The sequence below is a fragment of the Pongo abelii genome, chromosome 2 (genome assembly GCF_028885655.2).
Source record: "Pongo abelii isolate AG06213 chromosome 2, NHGRI_mPonAbe1-v2.0_pri, whole genome shotgun sequence".
Classification (NCBI taxonomy): Eukaryota; Metazoa; Chordata; class Mammalia; order Primates; family Hominidae; genus Pongo; species Pongo abelii.
Genome location: NC_085928.1, coordinates 29,894,969 through 29,911,898, shown reverse-complemented (window position 1 = coordinate 29,911,898; position 16,930 = coordinate 29,894,969). Strand labels below are relative to the sequence as shown.

General features: G+C 38.9%; 1 protein-coding gene across 3 annotated transcripts in view; it reads left to right on the top strand.

Moving 5' to 3' along the window:
* The window catches only part of HHLA2 (HHLA2 member of B7 family), a 140,769-nt gene that overhangs the window by 84,839 nt on the left and 39,000 nt on the right, over positions 1–16,930 (top strand). Inside the window, exon 1 of one of the 3 annotated variants that reach the window (XM_054551563.2) lies at positions 11,957–12,107. The exons of the other annotated variants lie outside the window; for them this stretch is intronic. The gene's annotated coding sequence lies outside the window, so the exon portion shown is untranslated. Of the gene's footprint in view, positions 1–11,956; positions 12,108–16,930 lie in introns of those variants that run through there. 3 annotated transcript variants of the gene reach the window in all.

Here is a 16,930-nt window from a genome sequence, read left to right as displayed (position 1 = left end):
TTGGAAACAGGGCAAGGTGAGAAACAAATTATAAAATCTTTAATATTCAGAAAGAAGGGAAGAAGTTCCTCTGGTTAACAACAAGTACTAAGGTGACCAGATACTGGGTCAGGTGCCAGAGGCAAAACTACGTAGACGTGAATGCTATTCTCATGAAGCTCACAGTATAGTAGGCATGATAAATATTAAATCTGTCGATATATAACTAATTATGCTTTGCTTTTGTATCATTTATGGAAAACTAACAGTTCCTAAATTGTCTTAAATGTCTCTGGCTTAGAATCCTTCCTTGACTCCCCAGTCTAAGACCTGAAAGATTAAAAGGCATCACCCAGGTTCAGAGACCAAGAGAAGTGATGGGGTAGGCTGGAGAACCTGCAGACAACTGGTGTACCTTGGAAGAGAAGGACCCAGAGGATGCTGGAAAGGCAGTTACAGCTAGGTCAACCACATCCCAATGCACTGATTAAGCTTTACTTTATCAAAGGAAAAATGTGGATTTAGGTAAACAGCTTTTATTTCTCCAGAAATATTGGCTTTTATTTTGAAATTACTATGCTTACTAAATTGCACACTTTAGGCCCTATTTTTTTTTTCCAAATAAAATTTGGCAACCCCATGTCAGTTCCCGAAAGCCATTTTCTTTAGGAATGTAACTGGTCCATGAAATCCAAAAAGCTCTGAACATTGGTCCACTATGGCTGGAGAGATAGGAGGATAGAAAAAGTTTAGAGGTGAAGCATGACTTAGTGAAAGGATTTCTTCATGGGACTAAGTTAATGTCTTCTAAGCACAAAACTCATGGCTGTTGTGGACAGTTATCCAGATTAAACAGTGTGCTAGGCTCACGGGGTAAATAGAAACTGCAATCCAGTCCTGGTTCCTCTCACCAAATCATGTACCATGGTAGGAGGCAGGGTCTACCTGGAAGAAGGGGAGCCTTTTGTCTTTATAGAAAGACACTGTGGCCAGTGACAGCACATATTCTTCCTGTGATCCAGCTTAATCCAAGGATAGAGTTTAAGGAATCTGTAGAAGTGGATATACAGTGTGCAACTAGGATCTCTGTGACATTTCTAACCAGGATTTTTTTTAAAGTATAGACATATTCTTCACTATCCTCTAGTAGGGTGGTCTAAAGTCCCAGCTGTTGCTGATTAATGATGGCTATACAGGCTTTAGAAATTAAGCAGGCAAGTGGAGGAGTGAGCAGCAGTGAGGGAAGAAGGGAACATCTAGATGTCCCAGCCCTTGAGGTTGGTACTTTATTATTTTACATAGGCAGGATGTAAGTTTACTAATAGAATCCTGATTAATCAAATCTGTAAGAGGGTGAGGTAGCCTAGGATAGTAGGGAGATTACTTCTTCTTTTTTTTTTTTTTTTTTGAGATGGAATCTCACTCTGTTGCCCAGGGTGGAGTACAGTGGCATGATCTTGGCTCACTGTAACCTCTGCCTCCTAGGTTCAAGTGATTCTCCTGCCTTAGCCTCCCAAGTAGCCGGGATTACAGGCACGCACCACCACAGCTGGCTAATTTTTGTATTTTTAGTAGAGACAAGGTTTCACCACGTTGGTCAGGCTGGCCTTGAACTCCTGACCTTGTGATCTGCCCGCCTCAGCCTCCCCAAAGTGCTGGAATTACAGGCGTGAGCCATCACGCCCAGCCTGGGAGATTACTTATTAAAGAAAATATTGTCGGGCGTTGTGGCTCACACCTATAATCCCAGCACCTTGGGAGGCTGAGGCAGGCAGATCACCTGAGGTCGGGAATTTGAGACCAGCCTGACCAACATGGAGAAACCCTGTCTGTACTAAAAATAGAAAATTAGTCAGGTGTGGTGGCACATGCCTGTAATCCCAGCTACTCAGGAGGCTGAGGCAGGAAAATCATTTGAACCAAGGAGGCTGAGGTTGCGGTGAGCTGAGATCACGCCACTGCGCTCCAGCCTGGGTGACAGAGTGAGACTCCATCTCGGGAAAAAAAAAAAAAAAAAAAAAAAAATCAGTATTAGCTTTGACTATAGCCAATTTTGAATTTCGTCGTTATGGAGCAATATTTTTCTTCAGACCTCATTATAAAGCAGAATAGAGTGGTTCTCGACAATAGCTTTTCATGGAGGGTATAGCCAGTCATCATCAATGGCCACGGATAAAATCCTAACTAAAAATTCTACTTTGACAAACATGGTCTCCTAAATATGTCTACCAGGATGCATTAGCTGCAAAGTGCATCCATCCATGGGTTACAGGGTAAACTGACCTTCTCTATGGAGTTCTCTTATAATTCACCAATTATGTTGGAAACTGTGCTGAAAACAATGCCTGCACTTAGCTAATGCTCAGTCTAATTGCTGGAAATACACAATCACTCAAATTATTTTCCTTTTCCCCCAACATCTTTTTCTTCATATTATACTAATTCATGTTCATTGAGGAAAAATTAGAAAATGGAGAAGAAAAAAAAATCCACAACTCTATCCTGTAAAGAAACAATACTAACATTTTATTCATGCTGTCAAATATTTTCCTACCCACATATATTTTGCCTGTGTCTGTCTTTAAGCTATAAGTTGTGTTGATCCTGCTTCTTACAACCTACTTTAGATCAGCTTTACTTCCATCCTACACCATATGGAAGTGCATTCTCCAAGATTCCTGGAATTCCCCAGAGATTCATATTTATCTTTGTCTCTTTGTCAACATTGGTTATGACATCTCGTTTCTTTCATTTTGTAGCTATTTCCTTTTCTCCACTTCGCAAATAGCTCCATTCTCCCCAAACACATACAATATCACTCACAAGGCAGCTCTAAGTTCTTTGGCCACTGACTACCTTGTTCCTATGCTCTTTCTCTGTTCCTTCTCTCTTCTCTCCTTCCCACATCCGAAATTCCTGTTTATTTCTTATTTATGGTATCTTAGGAACATGCCTTGATGAGATAGTTCAGAATATGAGGGCCTGGGTGGGAAAGAGGCAAAGACGCTAAAAGAAACTGTAGTGATAGCTAGTAAAATACTTTATTTTTTTTTTTCTCACACCACATCATGTACTTGACTTAAAGAAGGAAAATAGAGTCATATGACTTTGGCATACAACTTCTCCATTGGTCAGGCTGAAGCTTTCTTGGAACCTCACTCTAATCTGAGACTCTTCCCACTTGATCTTCCTTCCTTCCTCAACTCTTTTACAAGTGTTAGAACTTTATTATGGTCTTAAGCTTCTTCTTGCCTTTTTCAGCTCCTTCTTGTCCTTCTTGGATATTCTACCAATAAATCTTTTGCAATAATTCTGTCTTGGCATCTGCTTCTCTGAATAACCCAAAATAATACACACACACACATTTAGCAAGTGACCATAAAGAGTCACAAAACCCGTTCTTGCAAAACTTGGTGATGTGCCAAGCTCGTTTTTTTAGGTACTTGAAGTTCCTTTCATGACAAGTTTACTAGAGGCAGATACTAAAATATTCTAGTGCTAACCGCTCTTGTGATTTCTATCATACTCCTATTAATGCAAGAGCAGATGTGCTTGTACATTTTACCAACAATAAAATGTTTTGAGTATCTCTTTTGCTAGTTAGCAAACCTGATACTGATGGAGTTAGTTCTCATTGAAGCACTTGTAGTAGCTGCTTCTAAAGCACAGATTTGTGGAGTGCTTGCTCTGAATAGGATTCTTCAGGTATCAACTAACCATCCCTGGGGAGCAGATTCACCCCGTGCATGCATGTACATATCACATAGCCTATGCATATTTGAAGTAAATTTCAGTATAATGTCAACTTTACCCATGACAGTAAACAACAGCATGTCATGACTGCATAATGGTCAATTGCATGAATATCCCACTTATTTTAATAAATTCTGCGAGATAGGTTATTTTGGGCTCCTAAGTTTTCACTGTTTCTGATTTAGCAAATCTGTATACCTTGCAGTGTCCAACTTTTCATAGACTATTTCCTAGAAGAATTATTGGCTTAAAAAGCATGGCCAATTTTAAGGTTTTTGATATTTGTTGCCAAGAAGTCAGCCAGGAGGTTTGTTCCAATTTACACTTGAACCATTTCTATATGAGTAGGCTTATTTCTTTTCCTTTTATTTTCTGCGTGTGAAATTATGTGTAAAATGTGCAGTCCAAAGAACAACAGAAAAAAACCTAACCCTTGAATCCTCCACCAAGGTTATGAAATAGAATTTATTAAGTTGGTGCAAAAGCAGTTGTGGTTTTTGTCATGACTTTTAATGGCAAAGACCACGATTACTTTTGCACCAACCTAATAGAATCCTCCTGCATTTGCTGATTCTCATCATACTTCTTCGTGCCTCCCCTCTTCACAGGTAAATCATCTAGAATTTAGGGTTATGCATTCCCTTGGTTTTCTTCATAGTTTTAATAGTTAAATAATAGAGTTTGTATGTATATATAACTATATGTAGTCCTAAATATTATATAGATTTTTTTAATGTGGGTGGCAAATACAAAGCTAGTTGTGTGAGGAGAGTATGGTCACCACTGTTAGGTAAAGTTGTCTAGGACAAGATGAACTTGCAGTCTTCTGCATCCTGGGACTTTATAAGGGGGCTTTCTGGTGTATTCAGAGGGAGAGACCGTGAAGCTCACCACAGTCCATACATTTGCAAGGACTGTAATGCAAAGCAGGTACTAACCAGGTGATCAGTGGGAGTGGCATGAATTACCCTGGGTTTCTTGCTGCTAAGCTTGTTCCAGCTCACAGAAGTCAGTGATAACAGAACACTTTGGTAGAATGAATAAATGTCCACAGCTGATTTAGGCAGCAGGACCTGGAAAAAAGAATAAGGAATTTATTAGCAAATTGTCAAGATCACTAGATTCGTATCCGGGCCAGTCTCGCCAGAACATTTCTCCAGGTGTTTAAAAAAAAAAAAAAAAAAAAGACTGTGCCAAAGCAGTGGGGATCACGGTTCTAACAGGCAGAGGCATGTCCGTTTAGACTCACTCCTCTCCAGTATGGTCCAGATTCCAGCTAGCATTTTGGAATGTCTGTTCACCATCCTCCTAGGAATCCCTTGACTCCTCTTCTATTTTGAACTAATTTCCTGTATCACGTCGTCGTCTTTCTTGGTTTATACTTTTATCTTGGTGGAGCACATTTTCCCATAGCTTCTTGAAAAGAGAGGATGGGTAATACATTTATTCTGTTTTTGAGATAGTGCATGTCTGGAAATGTCATTCTGCCCTCCCAAGTTTGGGAGTTTGACCATACTTGCAAGTTACAAGTAATTTTTCTTTAGAATTCTGGATGTGGTTGCATTTTCTTTTTGCTGGCAAGTCATGCTGTTGCAAAGTCTGAAGCCACTGTGATTCCTGGCCCTTTCTATTAGCTTTTTTCTGCTGGAAGTTGATGGACTCTTCTTTTTCCCTAGTTTTCTGAAATTTCAAAATGGAGTATCTTTGTGTGAATGCTTTCATCCACCACTTTTATTCAGTAAGCTTTTTTTCAGTAATAGCAATTCATTTATTATTCTGGAAAATTTTCTTAAATACTTTTGTTTTCTACCCTGTTTCCTGTTTTCTCTTTTTTTCTAGATTTTTTAGAGTTGTCATCTGATTTTAAAAATCTTTTTTGCTTATTTTCTGCCTCTGTGTCTATTTACTGTCTAGGAGACATTCTCTACTTTATTTTCTAACCCCGTTAATGACTTCTGCTCTTATGTTCTCAATTCCAAGATGTCTTTTCTGTTAATTTCTTATGCCATTCTGTTCCCTTTTTATGAATGTAACTTTTTCTTATCTCTCTGAAGATGTTAGTTATAGTTTTATTTCATTTGGTTTTGCTGATTTTCACCCTCGCTTGCTTGCATATTTTTATTTACTCCAGGATGTCTTTTTGTAAGGAAGGTTGGTTTCGTTTATTTCAGTCTTCTGTGACAGCTTTCGTCAGGGTATCTGGTAATCCTTCAATATCTGCTTAAGAATGAAGGAAGCTTATTGGAGGCTCTAAGAGCTTGGACTGTGGGCCATGCCTCTCAGGTGGAAGTCACTGGAGGGTGATGTAGGCTGGGGGATGGGCTGGGTCTCTGTATTCAGCATTAGATATCTGTTTGATAAATTAGTCTTAACCTCTACCTTAACTCTAATCTGTGCCTGGACCATCAATTCAGACATTATTATGCTTTGTTTCTCCATGGATTTCTCCAAAGAAAGGGACAATTTTTCAGTAAAGTGGAGTGCAGGAGAGGATCTAGGGGGTTTAACTTCTTAAATCGTTTAATAGAGTCTGACTCCATTTTTTATCTTTGACTGCTGAGAGCTTTCATGCCTACCTCCTCCTTCCTCTTCTGCCCCACATTTGAGCAAGCTGGTAAGAAAGCTGGTGCTGCCCCCTGGACACAGCAGAAAGTTCAACCTATGTGGGGGAGTGGATTTTCCCTCATCCCACCCCCTACCTATGATAAAAACCAAGTCTACTTATTCTCATTCTTGCTTTCAAAACATTCTCAAGCTCATTCCAGACTAGCCTGGGTGTTGTCCCACTATGTTTAGAAAGTTCCATGATGTAATACAATGTGTTCTCACCGCTTGGTGTGTACAGGTGTCATCAGTCAGGATGTCTCACCTGTTAATTGGGAGAGGTTCATCCCACCTGCATTGGATGGCTGTAAGAAACAGCTTTCCTATGAGGTTTTCTTATCTTAGTCTTTTTTTTTTTTCCATTACCAGTTCCAAAGCAGTTCCTATGTCTTTTGAGTACTATATGGTACAAGTTGGTGAACTTTCACATTTTCCCATTAACTAGAGATTCATTTTCTTGGGTCTACTTGCCCATTTTTCTCTAGTTTCCAAATTTTTGCTGACTTTTTTGTTTTTTGTTTTTTCGGCCTCGCCTCTTTTTCTGCTTTATCCATTTCTTAAAAAACAAAAACAAAAAAAATCCTTCCCATAGTGGGGGTTCTGTGGTTGCGGGGCAGTGAGGTGGGGATGGTTAATGGAATAGAAGGAATGAGTAAGACCCACTATTTGATAACACAACAGGGTGGCTATAGTCAATAACTTAGTTGTACAATTTTAAGTAACTAAAAGAGTATAATTGGATTGTTAGTAACTCAAAGGATAAATGCTTGAGGGGATGGATACCCCTATTCTCCATGATGTGCTTATTTCACATGCACGCCTGTATCCAAACATCTTGTGTACCCTGTACATATATACACCTACTGTGTACCCACAAACATTTAAAAAATTTGAAAATAAAAATCCCTTCCCTAAATTTTTATTGAGTTAAGGAGATAAGAAACAAAATTAGAAACATGTATTTAAGCTGCTGTCTTAACCCAGAAATCCTAAGTGGGCTCATTTCTTCATACCTTGTCAACAATGGGTGCTTTTCCCATTTATTTAGTAAATGGATTTCCCTGAAATCCGTACTAGGTTCTAATTGCTTTGACAACTCAGATTATTCATATTATTGGATTCTGATCTAAACTACTTGTTCATATAACTAAAAGCCTAAAGGACAATTTCATGATTTGTGGCAGATTCTTAAATTTAGCCATTTGGTTTACCCTAAATTTGCTTCCATGTTTTAGTAGTGCTCTATTGTAATGCAGATGGAAAACATCACAAGGTTCTAGAAGGGAACTGAAATGAAAATGAATTATCTATACCTATCTCCCCTCCACTTATGCGAGGGAAATTGAAAGATAATCACTTCATGGGTATCCATTTAAAATAAAAGCCACTTTTCTTTTCTTATTGCTTGTGAAAATTCAACCCATCTTTTGAACAAAGTTAGCAGTGAGTTACAATTTTTGGTTAAAAATGCCAGACTTAAGATTTCAAAATGCACTCTTTGTTAGAAAACAATGATTTCATCAAATGGTAACCCTACTTTGTCTTAATAGTTAACTCACAGGTTGGTGAATCTTTTTATTATTAAATATAATTCAAAGGTTATTTTCACAGTAAAAGCATACAGATAAAAATTAGCCCCTTCCTCTCATAAATACCAGAGTCCTAGTCTCCCCTCTCAGAGACAGTGGACTAGATTAAATTTATTATTACATATGTTTTGAGAAATTATTTATGTGAATACAAGCATATATATGAATACGTAAGCTTTTTTCACATAACAAGAGCATTTTTGCTGTTCCATGCCTTATTTTATTAACTATACATTTCTGAAGATTTAACTATATCAGCATGTTTAGATCTTCCTTATACTTTTAATATTTTTGTGAAAATAGAATAAATACAGAGAAGTGCACAAAACATAGCTAAATGAATCAACACAAAACAAAAGCCCACAAGATAACCACCTGGTTTGCCAGGCAATCAAGCACTCCTAGGCTTTCACAAGGCTCCTTCATGTCCCCTCCAAGTCACTACCTTCTCTGTCTCTGTCAAAGGAAAACACTTTCTAGCTTCTAGCTTCTATGGTAATCCTGTCCTTGCTTTTCTTTAGTGTTACAGCTAAGTGTGCATCCTTAAACAGTACAGTTAAGTTTTGCCTGTTTTCAGAATGTCAGGTAATTCAAATCATACAGTATGAGTTATTTTGTGTCTGACTTACTCTGTGCTTTCTATTCATCTCATCTATTCTAGGGCTTTTATATGCTCTAAAATTTTCCCTCTTTCTGGGCCTTGCTGCAAATTTGTAATTCTGTTTTTCCCCCTACCTCTTTAGAAGTTATGCATTCTACAGTTCTTTTACTTGTGAACCACAAAATTATGATATACTTCATTGGTTCTTAAAACCTTACATTAATTGGTATTTTATAATTTTCGTGGGCAATGAAAAGATTCTATATTCCTTTCAGACATCTCACTTTTTTTTAGCCCCTTCTAAAGTCTTAAGCCATTATTAGGTACTTTAATTCTGTCTTTAATCTGTATTTAAAATATGAATGTCAGTGTGTTTTATTTATGTTTAAAATTCATATATTTAAAACCTTATTATTGTCATTAGTCTCCTCATTTATTTTTTAGAAAGACATTTATTCAGTGTCATGACCAGACTATTACATTTAGAAATAAACAGCATGGGTGCAAAAAACAAAAAACTACATTAAAACCCTTTGATGGAATGCTTTAAACTTTCCACAAACAGAAACTAAAATAACCTCTTATGCAATTAGTCACAAATACAGTTCTTCAGTTTTTTGCCCATGTACATGAGTATTGTCTTAAATGTGTCATCTTTGTAGCAGCCAGGCCCTGCCACCACTGTGCTTGGCTGAATTCACAAATCTGTTGTAACCTGTACCTCCCTTGTCACTTCTCTGGCTCTCCTCTCCTGTTAAGCTTTGCTTCCTGGCAATAATTAAAACCTTCTGCTACTATTGCTACTGGAACCACCATAGTCATCTTGGTTTTGTAGTTTGGCAAAATATTGGCCTCCCCCACCATAGGAACCAGAGTTTCTGCCTCCAAAGTTCCCTCCCTTCATAGGCCCAAAATTTGAAGATTGAGTATTGTAATTGCCAAAAATCATTATAGCTTTCTCTACCTTCAAAATTGTTTCTACCTACCGAATTCATTATAGCCATGCCCACAGCCACCATATCTTCACCACCACGGCTGCCACCAAAGCTACCACAACCACTGAAGTTTCCTCTACTACCAAAGTGTCATTCCTACCAAAACTACCTCCACGACCGCCACTCACATCTCTAGAACTACTTTGACCTCTTTGGCTGGATGAAGCACTAGCCATCTCTTGCTTCAATAAGGCTTTCCTTATTTCATGATTGTGGCCATTCACAGGATGGTATTTCTGAATGACAGTATTATTCAGGGAGTCATGGTCATCAAAAGTTACGAAAGCAAAGCCCCTCTTCTTGCCACTGCCTCAGTCAGTCATGATTTCAGTCACTTTAATTTTCCCATACTGTTCAAAATGGTTTCTTAGGTGATGGTCTTCAGTGTCTTTTTTTTAATGCCACTACAATCTTTTTCACAGTTAAGCAGTTACTTGGTCTCTGAAGTTCTTCATTTGAGACAGCTCTGTTTGGTTCCACAACTCTTCCATCCACCTTGTATGGTGTATTCGTCCATTTTGATGCTGCTGATAAAGACATACTCAAGACTGGGTAATTTATAAAGGAAAAGAGGTTTAATGGACTTACAGTTCCATGTGGCTGGGGAGGTGTCACAATCATGGCAGAAGGTGAAAGGCACATCTTACATGGCAGCAAGCAAAGAACAAATGACAACCAAGCAAAAGGGGTTTCCCTTTACAAAACCATCAGATCTCCTGAGATTTATTCACTACCATGAGAACAGTATGGGGAAAACTGCCCCCATGAATCAATTATCTCCCACTGAGTCCCTTCCATAACATGTAGGAATTATGGGAGCTACAATTCAAGATAAAATTTGGGTGGGGATACAGCAAAATCATATAAGATGGCTTTGCATTCATGGCTATATCTACCTCCATGGTGACATATGGGACAACCCAAAACCCCTAGAGTGCTTGCTGTTTGAGTCTCTCATTACTACACAGTCCATAAGAGTTCTCACTGCTCAAAATGGCTGTAGAAACGCTCATCAGTTATTTCAAAGATCAACTATGTGATGAAAAGCCTCTGTAGCTGTTCAGGCTTTTTAGGAGACTCTGACTTAGACATGGCTGCTATGGAAAGAGAGACTTTAATGATGTTTCTGCAGCAGCATCCATGGGGAGAAAGCTAGTCTACTTATTTAAATTTGCCCTATATTCATAACTCTTCATCCCTTCCTGAATTTGAGCTTCCACCTGGTATCATTTTCCTTCTGCCTGAAAAACATGCCTGTAGTATTTCACTTAGTGCAGTTCTACTGGCTTCAAATTATGTTTTCTGTGTCTGAGAATTATTTCACTTTATTCTTGAAATATTTTTGCTACAATTTTGGGTTGGAAGTTATAATTTGGGGGTTGCAATTTTGGGTTGGAAGCCATTTTCTTTGATCACTTAGAATAAATTTTTCTCTCATCTTTGGCTTCTATTACCTCTGTTTAAAAGTCAGGTATTTGCCTAATTGTTGCTCTTTTGAAGGCAACCTGCCTTTTCTGTTGTGCCTTCTGACTGCTTTAAAAGTTACTTTCTCTTTGGTTTTTAACATTTTTGGTGAGGTACCTGGTTGTTTATCTTGTTTGAGGTTTATAGGGCTTCTTGAATCTGTGAATTAATGTCTTTCAGTTTTGGAAAATTGTCCTTCATTATTTCTTCAAATAATTCCTACACATTCTCCTTTCTTTTTCCTAGGATTTCACTTAAGCCTTCTCACTGTGTCCTCTGTTTCTCATCTTTCTTTCTAATGTTCCATCCCTTTGTTTCTCTTTGCTTCATTCTGAATACTTTCTTACAGATCAATATCCAGGGTACTGGTTCTCTTTAACTGTCTAGTCAGCTGTTAAATCAATTGTTGCTAATTTCACTTATTTCCCAGTTCTTGTAGTTTCTGTTTGGTTCTTTATCATGGTCTCTTTGAACAAAAAAAGTATGGTTAAAGTCTATATCTAAAAACTAACATCTGAAGTGCACGTGAGTTTTATTTTCAGTTATCTGTTTGATTGTTTTCTTGTCTCTGAGTGCCTGGTTATTTTTTACTGTGTGTCAGACATTGTATTTGCAAAAGTGTTGTAGAGGCTGGGCATGGTGGCTCATGCTGTAATCCCAGCACTTTGGGAGGCTGAGGTGGGTGGATCACCTGAAGTCAGGAGTTCGAGACCAGCCTGGCCAACGTGGTGAAACCCTGTCTCTACTAAAAATATAAAAATTAGCAGGGTCTGGTGGCAGGTGCCTGTAGTCCCAGCTACTTGGGAGGCTGAGGCAGAAGAATCACTTGAACCCGGGAGGCGGAGGCTGCAGTGAGCTGAGATCACGCCACTGCACTCCAGCCTGGGCAACAGAATGAGACTCTGTCTCAAAGAAAAAAAAAGTTGTAAAAGTAATTTTCAGCTTGGTATAATATTTTCTTCCAAACGGAATTTGTTTTTATTTTGCTAGTCATCTGGGGCGTTGATACTCTGGGATCACCTTAATCTAATTTTATCCACACAGTATGTAGGAGAATACTAACCCTGCACAGACGGTGATGGTGATGTGGAATATACTAAAGCCTAGAACGCACCTCCTATGGTAAGTAGGGAGATATACAATGAGATTTCAGTATTATCTGTGCAGCTATTTGTTTGAAAATCACTGCATGACCAGGAAACATTTTAATTGCTTTGCAAATATTATTAATGTAATTCTTATAACAGTGATTTGGAAGTGAATATTATTATCCCTGTTACTAGATATGAAACTGAGGCAAAAAGGAGTTAGGTAACTTGGACAACAGTACACAGCTTTAAATAGACCTGGGCTTTGAATCCAAATAGTAAGAGATGATGCTGTTGAGGTGAATTTAGACTTTGCACACTATATTATTCTGAGAAATGGTAAATTTTGGAATTATGGGGGAGGGAAGTTAGGAGTGGCATTTTTTACTTTGTCTGATGATTATAAATTTTAAGCTGCATTATCTATGTGCCACTTTGATAGTGGTGCTGGGGTGTTTAGGAGAAAATTGCAGTAGTAGTTGTTATATAGGGAAGGGGACACGCCAGGAAAGATCTCAATTTGTGTTCACTCATTGCTGCAGTTCAGAATTGGGAGGAGGCGGAATTGTGGATTAAATGTGGGGTCTCTAAAGACTCTTTTGCACTGAGAGCAGCAAGTATGAAGAAATTACATCTTAGAATCAGAGTTTGTGCTGGATTCATGCGTGGGATTTGTTGATTGTGTTTCTCTCCACAATGACTGCTCAGGCTGCTTCAGCATGAAGAGTTGGCTCAGTACCCAGAGAGTGTTTGATTAGCTAAGTTAGGATGCAAAAAGCCACACACTATAGAGGAAATTTACCCTGGAATAAATGTAGATCATTTAGTCAAATTGCTATATTCTCAGCATGTTAAGACTTCCCTGTAAGAAAGTGCCACAGGAGCTTTCTTAGAAGTACAAGTAAACAGAACTTACTTTCCAGGAAACCTGAAAAGCATGACCTAACATGTGATTCAGGATCAGCCAACATGACCTTGGAGGAAAAGAGCCCCTAAAAAAAGAAACGTCCTGAATGAGTCATGAAACTGATCCTATAGGGGGTTTTATGAGTCAAAACTCTTGGTTGCAAATGACAGAAATCAGATTCAAGCCTAATCAGAGGCATCAAAGTGGGGGAGGGGTGGGCAGCACAAATTACTGTCTTTGGCTTGACTACATTGCATATCGGTATAAATTTGTGCTTGCTGGAGTTGGACAGAGACCCAAAATGTTTTCAGCAGGTCTAAATATACTTCAAAGATTCTGAACTTAAAGGGGAGTGGAGGAATGTATTGGCTCATGATACTGGGAACAACAGGCATGGCACTAATTCACAACTGACTGGGTCCGGTCCAGAGTCTGAAAAATTACCACTGCTGATCTTGCATCATCAACCCACTCTTGATGTCTGCGCCTCTCTTTGTGGGCGTGTTAACTTCTACTGCACCTGTGCTTCTCCCGTATTGCTATGGAAGAGGGACACAGGCATCGTTCACTCTTCCTCGATTAGTCAGCCCTGGGTCAGGTATTTATGAACAATCTACTACTGCATAACATATTACTCTAAAAATCAGCAGCTTAAGACAAACATTTATCATCTCCGTTTCTGAGGGACAGGAATCTGGGAGCAGCTTAGCTGGGTCATTCTGGCTCAGGGTCTTTAATTGGGTTGCAGTTAAGGTATTGCCCAGGGCTTCCATCATCTGAAGGAGCTGGAGAAAATGCTTCCAAACTCATTCATGAGGCTGTTGGTGGGAGGATTCAGTTCCTTGCCATATGAGCTCTCTGTGGGGCTATTCATACAGCACAGCAGCTGACTTCTTCAAGAGTGAGTGATCAGAGAGTGAAAGAAACCAAAATGGAAGCCACAGTGTCTTTTATAACCTCATATCAGAAGAGACACATCATAATTTCTGCTGTAGTCTATTGGTTATACAGACCAGCCCTGGTACAGTGTGGGAAAGGACTGTACAAGAGTCTGGATACCAGGAAGTGATCATCAGGGGCTGTGGTAGGACCACTGCAGGCAGAACTCTAAGGTGGCCCCCAAGATTCTTGCCCCCAGTGTACACACTGTGTAATTCTCTACCTTTTAATGTGGGCTGCACCTGTGAATATGATTGGATAGTCACTGCTTTGATACGGTTACCTTTCATAACAAAGGTAAAGGAATTTTGCAGATATAATTAGCAATAGCAATAGATTTTTGAATTAACCACAAAAGGGATTATTTGGGTGGCCCTGACCAAGTCCAGTGAGTCCTTTAGCAGAGACTCAAAGACTTAAAGCAGTGGCCCCTGATGGACTTGAAGAAGGAAACTGGGATGATGTGAAATGGTGGGTGTCTCTAGGGTCTGAGGGCCTCAGTGCTACCACTGCAAGGAACTGAATTCTGCCAACAATAAGTGAGCTTGGAAGGGGATCCCAAGCCTCAGATGAGACTGGAACCCTGGCTGACAGCTCGACGGCAGCCTGGTAAAAACCCTGAGTATAGGACCAAGCTGAGCTGTGCCAAGATGCCTAATCCACAGAGATAGTAAGATAATAAATGTATGCCATTTACCTGCTAAACTTAGGGCATTTCGTTGTTCAGCATATAAACATATATAATACCTGCTTGTGAAAGATAAGGGTTGGGTGAAGGTCTTCTCTGTCCATATTTCCTCAAATTGTGAATTGTGGCGAGGTCCCCAAGGAAAGAAAGTGCTGTTAGAGGGACAAGGGGAATGCAAAGGCTGCTAGGCAAACAGTCTACAGCTGCCACAGTTTATTAGGGTGTTTCAAACCTGGACACCCCAGCCGGTTCGAGAATATGTCATCAAGCAAACAGTGCTCTCCACTGCCGTCTAGAACATTGTTCTCAAAATGTGGTCTGTGTACAACTGGTGATGGAAATCTCTGGAGTGTTTGTTAAAATGCAGGCTCCTAGGTCTCACTGCAGATATATTGACTCAACCTCTATGGGGATTTGTATTTTTATTTATCATTTCATAGTTTTTATATTTTGAAGATTTTTCAAAATCAAAAAAAAGTTGAAGGAAACAGAAGTGTGAGCATTTGTTTGCCTTTCACTGAGGTTCATCCATTGTTAATATTTTATCCCATTTTCTCCTCATATACATATTTATGTATATAATTTTATTGCAGAACCATTTGAAAGTAAGTTACAGTAATAATGACATTTCACCCCTAAACACTTTAGTACATATAGCCTACAAATAAAAACTACCTCATATAATCACATGCCCTTCTCACACTGTAGAAATGAAACACTGATGTATTAGATAAAATACAGTGAAATTTTTCCAATAGGCCTCAAAATGCCCTTTGGAGTATTGCTTCTCAAAATTTGATCCTTGGACTTGTAGCATAGCACCAGCATATTTCAATAAGAACCCAGTGAGTGACAAGCACACCCATTTGCCCTGTAGCAAGTTTTTGATTGAAGATCTAATCAAAGATTGTATTACATCTGGCTATCAAATTTTCTTTACTCTTCAGCATCTCTGAGCTAGAATAGTCCATTTTTTCCTTACTCTTTCTTCCTCTGCTGCCTGCCTTCCCCTCCCCATTCTACCTTGATGAAAACAATCGTGAAATTTTAAAACACTCCCATGCTTTTGAAACTAACCACATAAAGTTGTATAAGTGCTTAATGACTGGTACAAGCAAGATGGAGAGGAATCTTGTGGCAAGCGAGATCACTAAAAGTTGACTGAGGTTTCATGAAAGACGTGGCATTTCTGTAGATCTTAAAATTGTAGACCAAGTTAGTTTCTTTTGACTAACTAGTCTAGGAAACAAAGGACATTCACTTTAAAAGGTAAGCTGGAGCCAACTGAGGAATTTGGTTCAAAAGCAATCAAAATTTTAATTTTTAAAAATAATTTCCAGACTCAGAAAAATGTTAAAGATAATTTCCAGACTCAGAAAAATGGAGGCTACTTAACTGGGCACAATTACCTCCAGGGGGTGGGACTAGTGAGTTCCAATATTTTAGTGTATTTTATGTAACTCCTTTGCAAAAAGGCATTATTGTAAAATTCTGACTTGCATTATAAATTTCATATGAGAATTTTCCATAACAGTAAAAATCCATTAAATTAAAAATCATTTCATAAATGATGTACATTTGCATATCATAGTTTTCTTTCTTCCCTGTCATTGGACATTTAAGTTGCTTCCAAATCTTCACTGCAATAAGAAGCCTGTTCACACAATCATTACATCTCTGATTATTATAACAGAGTCCTAACAGTAGAGTTGCTGAGACAAAGCTTACAATAGACTCAAACTGGAGTGTGTGCCCAACTCATGCAAATTCACTTGCAGGCTCTGATAGTGCTATCATTCTCAGTCTCAACCCTGACCATTCTGAGCCAGTAATAGAATATCTAGATTCAAGTTGGGTGAAAAGAAACCTGGAAAGCTGACATACAAAAGGGGACTTTCAGGTGAGGATCTGGTGCGAAGATATCAGGCTTCTAAGCTGGGTTTTGATGTTGCTTCTCCTGTTCCTCTCCTTCCTGAAGCTGGTTTCTGTAGCCCTTCCTTAGGTTGTGTGAGCAACCTTAGACTCCTTCCCTCAAAACTCCATGGTTTGCTTGTTATTCTGGGTTCCTTTCTGTTGCCAACAAAAAAAGAAACCCCCAAATAATATTGATGGTGGACTGTATATGATAGACACCTATAGAAATGTAATATTTGGAATTAGTCATTGGACTTTATTGGGATAAAAGGCAGTAAGGCTCCATTCTGTGTTCTGGTGCAGAAATTTAAGAGCTCATGGTAAGTGATGGCCAAACAGCTAGTTCATCTATCACCCTCAGGCAACTGGGCATCTCTTTGGAAGTGAAACTTTGGGTGTCTGGATAGCT